The sequence below is a fragment of the Geotrypetes seraphini genome, chromosome 5, assembly GCF_902459505.1.
Source record: "Geotrypetes seraphini chromosome 5, aGeoSer1.1, whole genome shotgun sequence".
Classification (NCBI taxonomy): Eukaryota; Metazoa; Chordata; class Amphibia; order Gymnophiona; family Dermophiidae; genus Geotrypetes; species Geotrypetes seraphini.
The window spans coordinates 190,706,674-190,722,137 of record NC_047088.1 but is presented as its reverse complement, the minus strand read 5'-3'; positions in this window follow the sequence as shown (position 1 = coordinate 190,722,137).

The following is a 15,464-nucleotide window of genomic DNA, read 5'->3' as shown; positions in this document are numbered from 1 at the left end:
CCTAAACTACTGAAGGATACATGTTTGTTGCTGTCTGCAGCACTTCTAAATAGGTGCATAGTGGCCAGCAGTAGTCATGTCCTCAGAGTGTAGCCGCAGTCTAGCCTCTTGCTGTTTCAACATAATGCACAATAGTGTGTGTGTGGCTGCATATTACCTGAGTTTGGTTAATACCTTGCATCTACAGAACCCCTACCCCTGAACAGACACCACCAATCCCCTCCTGGACCCAGAGGAAGGACCCCAGACCTACTTTATTTCTCTGGTGGTCTAGAAGTGTGCTAGGGCAGGAGTGATTCCCACTCGCTGCTGCCCAAGCTCTTTCAGCAATGAAAATAGCTGCCGAGACTTCTAGTGGCAATCTCGTGAGGCAGCCTCAAAAGGTGGGTTTTTAGCTTAGATTTGAATAGGGCCAGAGACATAGCATGATGCACTAACTCAGGAAGTCTATTCCAGGCATACAGCACAGCAAGATAAAAGGATCAGAGTCTGGAGATGGCAATGGAGGAAAAGGAATGGGACTTGATATACTGCCTTTTAGTGGTTATGATCAAAGCAGTTTATATATTACCATATTTTTCGCTCCATGAGACGAACTCTTTCCACCCCTAAAAAAGCGGTGGAAATAAGGGTGCGTTTTATGGAGTGAATACCCAAACCTCCTCCCCACCCCGTTGCCTTATCTCAATTCCACTGCCCTCCTTCAGTGCCTTTTCCGGCGGCAGAGCAACGCAAGGGGCTGCTTGCCTGGTCAGCTGACATGGCTGCCTCCTCTTCTCCAGTGACAGAGTGGTGCATGGAGCTGCCTGCCTGGTCCTGCGCCGCTTCCCGTGAGAACTCAGTTCTCACGGGAGTTGGTGTGGGACCGGGCAGGCGGCCTTATGCACCACTCTGCTGTCAGAGAGGCAGCTGTGTCCAGCAAGGGAGGGCAGTGGAATTGAGATAAGGTAATGGGGGCTAGGGCCAGGGCCAGGGCCTGCTGAATTAAAAATAGGTATGGGGTGCCACCCGAATTAAAAATAGGTAAGGGCCAAATTTAAAAAAAGTACGGAGAGAATTAGGTACAGGGGGCGGTGCCTTCTGAATTAAAAATAGGTATGGGGATGAGGCCGGGGCCTGCCTGCCTGCCTGCGGGTGGAGGAGGCTTGGGGGGAGGAGGCCTGCCTGCCCTGTCCCTACCTGCATGCCAGCCACTTAGACAACCAGACGGAGGACAGGGTACAGAGCCTGGCAGGGAGGAGGGACAGGGTGCAGAGCTTGGCAAGGAGTGTGGGCTTGGGTACAGAGCCTGGCAGGGAGAATTTGATTCAGAATGTGTTTTTCTCCTCTAAATATAGGGTGCATCTTATGGAGCAAAAAATATGGTATGTACAGGTACTTATTTTGTATCTGGGGCAATGAAGCGTTAAGTGACTTGCCCAGACTCACATGGGGTTCCAGTGGGAATCGAACCCAGTTCCCCAGATTTTTAGTGCACTGTACTAACTACTAGGCTGTTCCTCTACTCTAAGCATATAGATCAAGGGTGTCAGATGTCGGTCCTCGAAGGTTGCAATCCAGTTGGGCTTTCAGGATTTCCCCAATGAATATGCATGAGATCTATTTGCATGCACTGCTTTCATTGTATGCTAATATATCTCATGCATATTCATTGGGGAAATCCTGAAAATCCAACTGGATTGTGGCCCTCGCAGACCGACATTTGACACCCCTGATATAGATAAAGAGTGATTTACTGGATGAATGAAGTTTCTGGAAAGAGGTGTAGGGAGAGATACTGAGGAGCTTCAGAAAGAATGCACTTGTATGTCAGTAAGAGGTATTTGAACTATATACAGAAATGGATAGGAAACCAATGAGGTCATCTGAAGAGAGAAGTTATATGAGTGTAGTGATACTGGTAGAAGATAAGTCGTGCAGTAGAATTCTGAACAGATTGAATGGGAGAGAAGTGATTCAGTGGGAGACCTGATTCTCTCCAGAACTTAGAGCTCTTATGCATGAATGATGGGAACTGGAGAGCAGATGGCATAAATCTCGCCTGGATGACAACTGGCTAGGAAACATATGACAAAACACCACCAAGCCTTAACAGCAGCCAAAAAACAATATTTCTTACAATGCACTGGACAGGCTCCAACCAGCCTGCCCCTTCAAAACTGAGCTGCTGGTGCAGGCAGTCACCCCAATCTATTGCTAGTTAGCTAGGAGTGCATAAAATTGTTTTCTTCTTACACAAACATAGGGAACGCTCTTAACCCAAAAGCAGAGGAGGGACCTGATCAAATCCTGAGAGGCTATTGACTAACCATCTTCTTCTTTGACCCCTGCCCATCAAAAGTTGTGCAGTAGGCAAGTAGGGGCCTTATAAAAGAGGCCATAAAAATCATGAATGTCTCTCTTTCTAAAGGGGCCACTGAGAACAGCATTAAAGTGAGCAGTGGTGTATCTATTGCTAAAGAAGAACCTTGATCAGCGCAAGCATGAAAGTTACCACCTAGTATCAAACATCCCATTTCTAGGGAGAAAACGACTATTTATAAAAGCCATTTCCACGAGTAAAAGAGTTTACACACAGGAAAAAAAAGGGGGCCAATTCTTTTTTAGGGTCTCACAATTCTGGCGCCCATAATAACCAAACTGTGTGCTAAAGCTGCTGTAGAGACTAGCTTGTGTGGCCAGGGCAGGATTAATTCATCAAGGGCCCCTAGGCACACAAGTACACTGGGCCCCCTGCCCCACCCCACCCCACCAAGCTCCCAGGCGGAAACAGGAAGCTGGGTCAGAGGGAAGCTTTGGGCAAACAGCACTGCTTGCACAGTTACAGTGCCCATTGCCTTTCTTACCCGTGTTGCTTGCTTGTTTTACTTTCCGTCGATTGGGGGGGGGGCTCATTGCCGATCAGGGGGGAGGCCCGTGTTGCCGATCGATACTGGAGGGGCCCATTGCTGTTTAGAAAAAACAGTGTTGATGCCCTCCTTCATCGGGCCCCCCTGACCATTTCGGGCCCTAGGCACGTGCCTACTTGGCCTATTGGTTAATCCTGCCCTGTGTGTGGCAAAGAGGCACCCAAATAAAGGCAGGTATAACTGCTTGCACTTAAATGCAGCCATTGTGTGCGTTAACTTCCAGTGTTCTGTAAAGTGTGCAGCAAAATAGCGGCATGCCCCTGACCTTGCCCTTGTATATGCTCCTTTTGCAGTTGCATGCTATAGGACAGGGCTGCCCAAGTCCGGTCCTCGAGATCTACTGGCAGGCCAGGTTTTCTGGATATCCACAATGAACATGCATGAGAGAGATTTGCATACCAAGAAGGCAGTGCAGACAAATCTCTCTCATGCATGTTCATTGTGGATATCCAGAAAACCTGGCCTGCCAGTAGATCTCAAGGACCGGACTTGGGCAGCCCTGCTATAGGATTTAGATATTAACTTTATAGAATGGGTATACCTCACTAACACATGTAGCTGCTAATTAGTACCAATTAGTTATAGGTAGTGCTAATTATTATCAATTAGTGGCACTTAAGTGCCAATTTAGGTCTAATTAAACAATTAGAATATGTATGTAAGTCAGATAGTCTATAAACATAAGAACATAAGAATTGCCATATTGGGATAGACCAAAGGTCCAACAATGGCCAGCCCAGGTCCCAAGTACCTAAGCTAGATCCTAAGTAGTAAAACAGATTTTATGCTGCTTATCCTAGAAATAAGCAGTGGATTTCCCCAAGCCATCTCAATAATGGCCTACGGACTTCTCTTTTGGGAAATTATCCAAGCCTTTTTTTAAACCCCACTAAGCAAACTGATTTCACCACATTCTCCGGGAAAAGAATTCCAGAGTTTTATTACACATTGTGTGAAGAAATATTTTCTCCAGTTTGTTTTAAATCTGCTAATTAGTAGTTTCATCATATCATCCCCCCCCCAGGCCTAGTATTTTTGGAAACAGTGAACAAGAGATTCTCATCTACCCTTTCCACTCCGCTCATTATTTTATAGACCTCTGTCATAAAACCCCTTAGCCATCCCTTCTCCATGCTGAAGAGCCCTAGCCGCTTTAGCCTTTCCTCATAGGAATGTTGTCCCATCTTTTTTATCATTTTCATCACCTTTTTCTGTACCTTTTCTAATTCTGCTATATCTTTGAGATATGGTGACCAGAACTGCATATAGAATTTGAGGTATGGCCGTACCATATACAAGGGCATTATAACATTTCCATCTTTGTTTTCCATTCCTTTCCTGATAATTCCTAACATTCTATTTGCTTTCTTAGCCACTGCCACACATTGAGCTGAGAATTTTAACTTATCTTCACCAATGACACTTAGATCCTTTTCCTGGGCAGTGACTCCTAACATAAAACCCAGCATCACTTAGCTATAGTTCAGGTACCTCTTTCCCACATGCATCACTTTGCACATCCTGTTGTGATTTTACAACTTTGAATAACTTTAGAAACATAGAAACATAGAAAGATGATGGCAGAAAAGGGCTACAGCCCATCAAGTCTGCCCACTCCATTTACCCACCCTATTAAGTCTGAGTGCTAATGACCTAGTTCCTTAACTCGACCGTCGTAGGGATCCCACTGGATGTCCCATTTATTCTTAAAGTTGAGCACACTGGTGGCCTTGATCACCTGCACCGGAAGTTTGTTCCAGTGATCTACCACCCTTTCTGTGAAGAAATACTTCCTGATGTCACCACTAAATTTCCCTCCTCTGAGTTTGAGCGGGTGCCCCCTTGTGACCGAGGGTCCCTTGGGAAAGAATATATCGTTTTCCACCTCTACACGACCTATGACGTACTTGAATGTCTCAATCATGTCACCCCTTTCCCTGCGCTCCTCTAGGGTATAGAGCTGCAGTTTGCCCAGTCTTTCTTTGTATGAGAGACCCTTGAGTCCGGCGACCATCCTAGTGGCCATCCGCTGGACCGACTCAGCTCGAAGCACATCTTTCCGGTAATGTGGCCTCGAGAATTGCACACAGTATTCCAGATGAGGTCTCACCATGGTTCTGTAGAGTGGCATTATGACTTCAGGTTTGCGGCTGACGAAGCTTTTATTGATACATCCCATCATTTGCCTTGCCTTGGATGAGGCCTTCTCTACTTGTTTGGCAGCCTTCATGTCTGCGCTGATGATCACTCCCAAGTCCCGTTCTTCTGAAGTCCTAGCTAGTGTTTCTCCATTCAAGGTGTATGTTCTGCATGGATTTCTGCTACCGAGATGCATGACCTTACACTTCTTAGCGTTGAAGCCCAGCTGCCATGTCGAGGACCAGTTTTCCAATGTGATTAGATCCTGCGTCATACTATCCTTGAGATTGCATTCACCTACTATATTACACAGTTTGGCGTCGTCGGCAAACAGTGCTACTTTACCCTGAAGCCCTCGGGTCAAGTCCCTTATGAATATATTGAAAAGGGATGGTCCCAGGACTGAGCCCTGCGGCACTCCGCTAGTCACTTCCGATGTCTCAGAGAGGGTGCCATTGACCACCACCCTCTGAAGTCTTCTACTCAGCCACTCCTTGACCCATGCAGTTAGTTTCTCACCTAACCCCATTGATTTCATCTTGTTTAATAGTCTACGGTGTGGGACACTGTCAAAAGCTTTACTGAAATCCAAGTACACTATGTCCAGAGACTCTCCCAAGTCCAGCTTTCCTGTCACCCAGTCAAAGAAGCTGATAAGATTGGACTGGCATGACCTGCCCCTAGTGAATCCATGTTGGCAGGGATCCCTCAGATTCCCCTCATCCAGTATTGTGTCTAGTTTGCCTTTAAGTAGAGTTTCCATGAGTTTACACACTATTGATGTGAGACTCACTGGTCTGTAATTCGCAGCCTCCGCTCTGCAACCCTTCTTGTGCAGAGGAACAACGTTGGCAGTTTTCCAGTCCAGGGGGACTCTCCCTGTTCTCAGGGAGAGATTGAAGAGCACGACTAACGGTTCCGCCAAAACATCGCATAGCTCTCTGAGCACTCTTGGGTGCAAATTGTCCGGTCCCATGGCTTTGTTCACCTTGAATCTTGACAGTTCTCTGTAAACATCAGCTGGTGTGAACTCAAAATTCTGAAATGGGTCTTCCATGCTTTGCTTTGCTTCCAGCCGTGGCCCGTGCCCTGGTGCCTCGCAGGTAAAGACTGAACAGAAGTAATCATTCAGTATTTTGGCTTTATCGGAATCTGTTTCCACATAATTCCCATCTGGCGTTCTAAGGCGTACTATCCTGTTTGCCTTCTTTTTCCTGTCGCTAATGTATCTGAAGAAGGATTTGTCCCCTTTCTTAATGTTGTTCGCTAGAGTTTCTTCCGTACGAAGTTTGGCCTCCCTGACTGCTGTTTTGACCGCTGCAGACTTTGTCCTGTATTCAATGTTAGCTTCTTTTTCCCCGGTGCGTTTGTATGAGAGAAATGCTTTTTTCTTCTCCTTGACTAGGTACGAGACCTCATCTGTGAACCATTGGGGCTTCTTTTTTCTTTGTTGTTTGGTTACCGATTTTATGTAGCGGATAGTTGCCTCATGAAGGGTCGATTTCAAGGTTGACCACATAGCTTCTACATTATCAGTTACTTCTTGAACCTGCAGCATCTGATAGATGAAATCTCCCATGCGTGTGAAATCAGTGCTCCGGAAATTGAGTACCCTTGTTTTTGTTTGTGATCTAGGGAAGCCTTTCTTAAGGTTAAACCATACCATGTTATGGTCACTGGTGGCTAGCGTTTCAACAAATTTAATTATCTCACTAGTTATTTCCTTCTTTAGATTACTGATAAAAATGTTAAAAAGCGACAGTCCCAGAACAGACCCCTGGGGAACCCCACTATTTACCCTTCTCCATTGAGAATATTGACCATTTAAACCTACTCTGTTTTCTGTCTTCCAATCAGTTCTTAATCAATAATAGGACATTACTTCCTATCCCCATAACATTCTAATTTCCTCAGAAGTCTTTCATTGTGGTGCCCAGCTGTTCTTACTGTTTATAGAATTAAAGCCAAGTGACTCTTTCATCAAAATCAGGTCTTTCATTTTCATTCTTTTGTTCCACGGTTTGCTGTTGCTTCTCCCAAATCTTTAATACATAGGGTGATTGACTAAACACTCATTCTGCACCTAGACTATCTTGCTACACATACTGTAATTAAATAGTTCCTTATATTTTTAACTGTATAATCAACTTGCCTTGAGTTTAGTCTCCCATCTGTTGATTCCAGTGGACTCTGTACCACCCATCTTGCCCTCATCTAATAAGCTGTATTATAGAAAAGCATTAGTGCCGTATCTATATTATTTGTTCTGATGTGTGCTTTTTAGGTGTCTCATAAGAATTGTGCTGATATTGTATTGTATCTCTCTTATTTGACTTTCAGTGTTGTTATCTTTTTGCAACTGTTTCATGGTAACCCTATTATTAAGTTTTAATTTGCTGACTTTGACTTTACCTCATTCATTGTATTTGTTTATATTTGGTCTTTTTACTACTGTTATGCTGTTCACCAAATTGTATGTTATGTTGAATTGTACTTGCTGTACTCCACCTTAGGTGAATATTTTCATAAAGGCAGTTAATAAATCCCAATATATAAACTTAGCTTACCATATTGAGAAAGAGCATAAATTTCTTCCTTGAATATGGACAGCTCCCCACTGGAGAATTCTCTACAGCTTGGGAAGGAGATTATGTCACTGTCAGGTAATGCTTATTGGGAATTGCACTGTTAATGAATCTGGCCTGCATGGTCAGGTAAAGTCAGTGCGTACCTAGCATATGTGGCACCTGGGGCCCATCGTTTCTTGACACCCATACCCACATCTATATGAAAACCATGATTTTTAGTAACAATGCAAACATCACACAAGAGTATACTTAGGAAAAGTCAACATCTTACATACTGAAGTGAGCAGTACATCAATACACCCATTAAAAAACTAAACAAGCCAGACTAGTAAAGATCAATCCTGCAGTCAATCCTAACAGAAAACCATGTCTTTCGAACACACAGAACACAGAAAACACCTTCGCCTAGTATGGAATATGTAATCACAAACTAACCCCTCCCCCTTTAAAAAACTGTAGTGTGCTTTTAGCTATGGTGGTAGAATTCTGAGCATCAGAGCTGCTACCATCATGGCTGGTGCTAAAAAATGCTCCACAGTTTTGTAAAAGGGGGGGATAAAATAGAAATACATAGACAAAGATTAAATTGAACCAGCAAGAAGCTGGACTCTGCATACAATGCAACACCACAGAAGCAGTGACACATGCCTCCTAAAGCAATAAATAAATAGAAAATTTTTGTTCTACCTTTGTCTTCTCTGGTTTCTGCTTTCCTCATCTTCTTGTTACTCCCTTTCTTCCATCCACTATCTGCCGTCTCTCTGCCCCTATATGGCATCTTCTCTCCTTCCAGAAACTGTATGCCTCCCCCTTACATCTCTCCTTTCACCCTCATTTGTCTGGCATCTCTCTCCTCTCCTTCCCTCTCCTCTGCAATCCCTTTTTTCTCTCTTTTTCCTTTTCAATTTATTTTCTGCATCTGTCTAGATTACGTTCTTACTACCCTCTCATCAATTTCCTTTTTTACTGTCTACTTACAGCTCGCCATCTCTTTCCCTCACCCGCTCCAGTATTTCACTAACTCAATCCTTTTCCCCGCATCATGTGCCCTCCTTTTATTTATCCCCTCCTTCCATCATGTGCCCTCTTTCTCTACCCCTTCCATCTAGTACCTTCTCCTCTCTCTGTCCACTTTCATCCAGCATTTGCTCCCCTCCCATTTCCTTCCAGCATTTGCTCCCTTATCTCTCCCATTCGCACTTCCATCCAGCATAGGCTCCCCCTCTACCCTCCCCACTACCATCCAATATCTACCCTTTCTCTCTCCATCCACCCCTCTTTAATTAGTATCTACCCCCTTTCTTTCCCTCCAATCCAATTCCATCCAGTATCCTTTCCACTTATGCCTCTCTCCCCTTTCCCTGCACACCAATTCCATCAGTACCACCCTTCCATGCCTTTTTCTCCCTCCACCACTCTTTCATACCAGAAGTCCTGCTCCCTTCTCCCTTCATGTAGCAAGGTCCCGCGATGACTGTAGCTGCCGGCTGCCGGTCCACCCCACTCCAACGTACTTGCTCTGGAACAGAGTCGGCAGCCACGCTGAGGTGCAGGAAGGTCCCGCGATTAGTACATCTGCTTGCTCTGCTCCGGAAGAAGTAAGTTACGTCGGAGGGGGTGGACCCGGCAGATGCAGTCATCGCGGGACCTTGCCGCAACTCCCTGCGTCTGCCAGGTCCACCCCCTCCGATGTAACTTACTTCTTCCGGACCAGAGCCAGCAGATGTACTCATCGCGGGACCTTCCTGCACCTCAGCGTGACTGCTGACTCTGCTCCAGAGCAAGTACGTTGGAGTGGGGTGGACCGGCAGCCACGCTGAGGTGCAGGTCTTTTTCAACAGTAGGGCAGGACTTTCTGGACCCGGATGTCTATGCACCCAGGGCGGACTGCCCTCCCCCCCCCCCCCTTGGTATGCCACTGGGTAAAGTAACTGGGAAATTAAGAAAAGTAAACAGCTGGGGAAAAAAATGAGAGAGCAGCAGCAAGCAGAGAGAGAAAAATCAAGTTCTATAAGTGACCAGCAAAGCTGGGTCTTGATTGGATAAGGCAATGGAATTCAATGGGACTATGCTCAGAACTAGGGTTACCAGATACCTGGATTTCCTTTTGAAGACAGGTCCGGAAGTCTGGATTGGTTTTCAAAACCTGGCACTTTGTCTGGGTTTTTAAAAGAAATCGTGTTGGGAAGGGGCATCTGTGCACACGCGGATGCAACATGGTGACGTCATGCGCGCATACACATGACATCATCGATAAACAGGCAGTGGGGGTGGGGCTAGGGCAGTGGCGTACCTAGCATATGTGACACCGGGGGCCCATCATTTTTTGACCCCCCCCATCTATATGAAAAATATGATTTTTAGTAATAATCCACATATCGCACAAGAGTATACCTAGGAAAAGGCAGCATCTTAAACACTGCAGTGAACACCAACACATACATTATAAAACTAAACAAGCCAGATCTCGCACAGTCAATTGATTTTGCAGTCAATGCCAACTGAAAACTATGTTCTTTTCATACACACAGAACAGAGATACACCCTCGCCCAATATGGAATAATCACAAACTAAAAATAGAAATATGTAGTCAAAAGTTAGACTGAATCGCCAAGAAACCAGACTCTTCATACAATGCAACACCACACCACAAAAACAGTAACACATGTCTTCTAATACTGTGCAAAATATAAAGACAGTAGATGTAAATTTGAAAAAACTGATATATAACAATCACCACTTTACAAATTAACAAATAAAAATAAAACAAATAATGAGAAATAAGAAAATACCATTTTATTGGACTAATCCCCGTAAGCTCGGTCCCCATCCCCACAAACCACCTGATTCCATCCACACAAGCCTTGAATTGTTTTATATTGAACTTATTATATTAAAGTATAAAAAGAAACAATATTCTGTACAATTGTCAATTTATAAATCAGCGTCTTCTCCCCACTCTCTCTTCCCCATTTCCCTTCAGCGTCCTCAGCCCATTCTCCACTTTCCTTCAGCGCACGCACATAAAAACAAGCAAGTAATTTTATATCATTTTCATTCTATTCATTCATAGAAATTAAAGTCTAAATAATGCCAGTTACATAACAAAACATGATTTTACAAAAATAATTCCCTGCACAGTCAAGCCTGCAAGGATTACTAGATGTCTTTCAGCAGCTCCCCTCCCTCCCTCCCCCTTAACTTTGTGGCCAAGTCAAAATGATCTACCAACAATAAAATTTTAAAAACACAAAGCACACTGTACGCAGAGAAAATGTTAATTATCATTTATATTCCGCGGGTTTTCAAAGAGGTCTAGGCAGATGACTTTATGCAATGTTATCTCAGTAACAACTATACAAAAATAGACAAATATACCCCCTCCCTTTTTACTAAACTGCGATAGTGTTTTTTAGCGCAGGGAGCTGCGCTGAATGCCCCACGCTGCTCTCGACACTCATAGGCTCCCTGCGCTCCTATGCCCTCTCAATCTAGAGCTTCCTTTCAAACAAAAGAGACTTACGTAGGTATTTAAACGTCTCTATCATATCTCCCCTTTCCCGCCTTTCCTCCAAAGTATACAGATTGAAATTTTTAAGTCTTCCCCATATGCCTTAAGTCTGTCCCCATACGCAGTACGACACCATTTTAGTAGCCTTCTTCTGGACCGACTCCATCCTTTTTATAGCTTTTTGTATTCTAAATGAGGTCTCACCAAAGTCTTATACAGGGGCATCAATACCTCCTGTTTCCTACTGGCCATACCTCTTCCTATGCACCCTAGCATCCTTTTAGCTTTTGCCGTCACCTTTTCAATCTGTTTGGCCACCTTAAGATCATCACATACAATCACACCCAAGTCCCACTCTTCTGTTGTGCACATATGTTCTTCACCCCCTAAACTGTACCATTCCCTCAGGTTTTTGCAGCCCAAATGCATGATCTTGCATTTCTTAGCATTAAATTTAAGCTGCCAAATTTCAGACTTCAAGCTTCGCCAGGTCTCTCTTCATGCTATTCACATCATCCTGGATGTCCACTCCATTGCAGATTTTGGTATCATCTGCAAAGAGGCAAATCTTACTTGACAGCCCTTCAGCAATATTGTTTATAAAAATGTTAAAAAGAACAGGCCCAAGAACAGAAACTTGAGGCACACCACTGGTAACATCCCTTTCCTCAGAACGATCTCCATCAATCACTACCCTCTGTCACCTTCCACTCAACCAGTTCTTGACCCAGTCTATCACTTTGGGACCCATCCTGAGGGCACTCGGTTTATTTATTAGACATCTGTGTGGAACACTGTCAAAGGCTTTGCTAAAATCTAAGTACATCACAACTAGTGCACTCCCTCTATCCAATTCTCTGGTCGCCCTGTTAAAGAAATTGATCAGATTTGTCTGACAAGATCTACCTCTAGTGAATCCATGTTGCCTCCGGTCCTGTAATTCATAGGATTCCAGAAACTTCACCATTCTCTGTTTTAAAAGTGTTTCCATTAATTTGCTTACCACAGAAGTCAGACTTACCGGCCTGTAATTCCCTACTTCTTCCTTACTTCCACTTTTGTGGAGAGGGGCCCCCATCCACCATTTTTCAGTCCTCCGGGACCACTCCCGACTATAGAAAAGCATTGAAAAGTTCAGTCAGCAGAGCCACCAGAATTTCCCTAAGTTCCTTCAGCATCTTCGGATGTACACTATCCGGCCCCATCGCTTTGTCTACTTTTATTTTAGCTAGCTCCTCATGAACACAACCCTGTGAAAATCAATCAGGGTCTACCACTCTTCCATCCCTATTCATGTTTGTCTTCTGTGGTCCCACTCCCTGTGCTTCAGCCACACAGAACAGAAATATTTTTTAAGTAATTCAGCCTTTTCTTTATCAGCTTCAACATATTTCTCTCCTTCACCTTTGCACGTCTTCCTATCACTAATATATCTAAACAATGTCTTGTCTCCCTGTTTTACCGTGTCAGCTATTTTTTCTTCCATTTGCATTTTTGCTTTCCTGACTACATGACCAGCCTCTCTTAACTTTTCCAGAATTCTGAACATCGGCCCCCAAGAGCTATTCAGCTGATAATACCTATCCATTTAAGAATCATATGCCAGTCAGCTACAATAGCTAGTCAGGTGTAAAAGCAAGGATTTTTCATGTTGAATGGATTTATGTTGACTTGTAATAAAGTCTAACATGCATGTTTTGTTGGCTTATACCAGGGGTAGGCAATTCCAGTCCTCGAGAGCCGGAGCCAGGTCAGGTTTTCAGGATATCCACAATAAATATGCAAGAGATAGATTTGCATCTCAAGGAGGTAGTGCATGCAAATCCATCTCATACATATTCATTGTGGATATCCTGAAAACCTGACCTGGCTCTGGCTCTCGAGGACCAGAATTGCCTACCCATGGCTTATACTAGTGAACCAAATTGTGATTTGTAAACAAGGGAGTGAAATGATATGTTTCTTCACTGTGGAAAGGGACAGAAAGAGAGCTAGAATATAATTATTACCCCAAAAAGGTTAGGGTTATGCTGATCATACATAATTTTTACTTTTTCTAAATTTATTGCATGAGAATTGTACTCAATTGACAGCACTGGAAACATAAGTCATTCATTTATTCTCATGACAGGTACCAAGAGGATAGTAGTAATGTAAAATTTCTCATACTGATCTATTAATGTTTCATCCCTACTCTTTAACCACCATATCTAAGGATGTGCAAGTAATTTAAGTTCCATGCCTGTGCAGTCTTTGACTTCTCTTCTGAGAATGATAATATTGCCAAGTTGTGATGATGGATTTCAGAGACGTGAACACCTGGCCACTGGGAACTGAACTGAGACCATCAATTCATTTCGCACAGGCAGTAAGGCAACATTCAAACTGTAATAACTTTAGGATACTAAGATGGATTTGAAATGAAAGACATCATTTTGTGGCTATCACCTGAGCTAACCTAGCTGTTTGGAAGTATGATCCAAAATCCCACCAAAAACTGGTGTATCGTCCTTGGAAATTGTGAATAAAAAGGTCTGATGCAGACATATATCTTCTAAATTCCAGTCCCTTAGGCATATTGACATCAGCCCTGACCAGTGTAATTTACAGATCCAGCACACTTCACCCATTACTACCCGATTTCGTGCTATCACCATGGCAGTGTGATGGTACTCAAATTCACCCTATTTCTCCTGTTCCCAAAACTAAGGGTTCATTGATGTTATTAATATTAGTATTTTCCTTTGTTGTTGTTGGTTTTATATTTTTCATCAAGAAATAGAAGAAATTAAAGTTATAGCATGATAATCTTTCATCACAAAGGAAACTCAGAGAGCAAGGTATGTGCTTTGCTGAGAGTATAAGAAAACACATAGGGCTCCTTTTATTAAGCTGCAATAGTGGTTTTAGCGCGCGCTTACCCCAAAGGGCAAGCTCAAGGAGCATGTCCTACTCCTTGGGTGTTCTCCTTTGGTGTGGTTGCCTCTAGTGATCATACTTAAGGAAATCCAGGGCTCTCATCTTCAGGACTTGTTGCTAATACTGCTTACAAACAAATCAGCAAGGGTATTTTACTCTAGCTCCTCCCCTCCAGACAGCCTGCAAGGAAAAGGATGGGAGGGCTTGAACCTGAAGTAAATCACAAATCAGTCAGTCAATCTGCTTCCTAATTCAACCCTTCTTCTGGTGCTCCTGCTTCTATCCACCTTCTGGCTCCTTTGGCTTTATAGTTCTACTTGGTTTTTATTTATCTACAAATTAAGTCCTGCTATTTTATAAAAATGCCTATTCATATGTTAATCCATCAAAAACCTTTAAAGCTGTGCACAACAGATCAGCAATCAATCATTCAAAATTAGCTGAAATACAAAATGTATCAAATTTATAACATTACTAATACAGAAACTGACCATCATATACACAAACTGGTCACTGCATAATAGCATAGACCTCTCACATACTAGTTCATTCATTCATTCCTTTCATTCTTATTTAAATATTTTTTTGCACATAAAATTAAACATCTTGATATTCAGATGGTGGCACTCAGCATTTTGAAAGCTCTGATCACAGCAGGCTGAATTTAAGCGATAGTCAAATGTCAGGCTTAATTCAGGCACTGATGAAAACAAAAACTGTGGATACAGATGTTCTGGAGATAATTTATTAAACACTGACATATAAAACCATGAAAATTCAATTAAAATAGTACAATGATAAAAAAAAATACTGTGATAAAAATCCAACCGGATCCAAATTCAGGCACTGGCAATGAATATTGGGCACACCATAGCTCCTGGAAGTAACATGGCTACCAGTGATATTCCACTCCCTGGATAAAGTCGGAATAGCTTTTTTACTATGCTAGCTTTATCTGTGCACTTAACCTGGTTAGCTGTGATTTTCAGTCTGCTAACCAAGTAACTTCCAGCTCTACCCTGACTGTGTCCTCAGACCACCCCAGCAGTAACCAGATAGTGCTGGGGTAGTCTGCTTGAATACTCAATGCTAGTGGTCCCCAACCTTTTTGACACCAAGGACCACTTTTATAGAAGAAAATTTTTCCAGGGATCAAAAGGGGGAGGGGAGGGGGAAGGATTTGGCACGGGTTCGTAGGGCAGTTTTATACACAATATACATTAACAAAATAAATAAAAAAGGCTTTTCCTCTCTCTTATAGGTCCTAGTTCACACTTGCTGTCTAACACCAGCTCTGGCAGGATACACATTTCAAATCTGACATATTGTAATCACAAAATAGAAAATAAAATTATTTTTTCTACCTTTTGTTGTCTGGTCACTTTGTTTTTCCATGG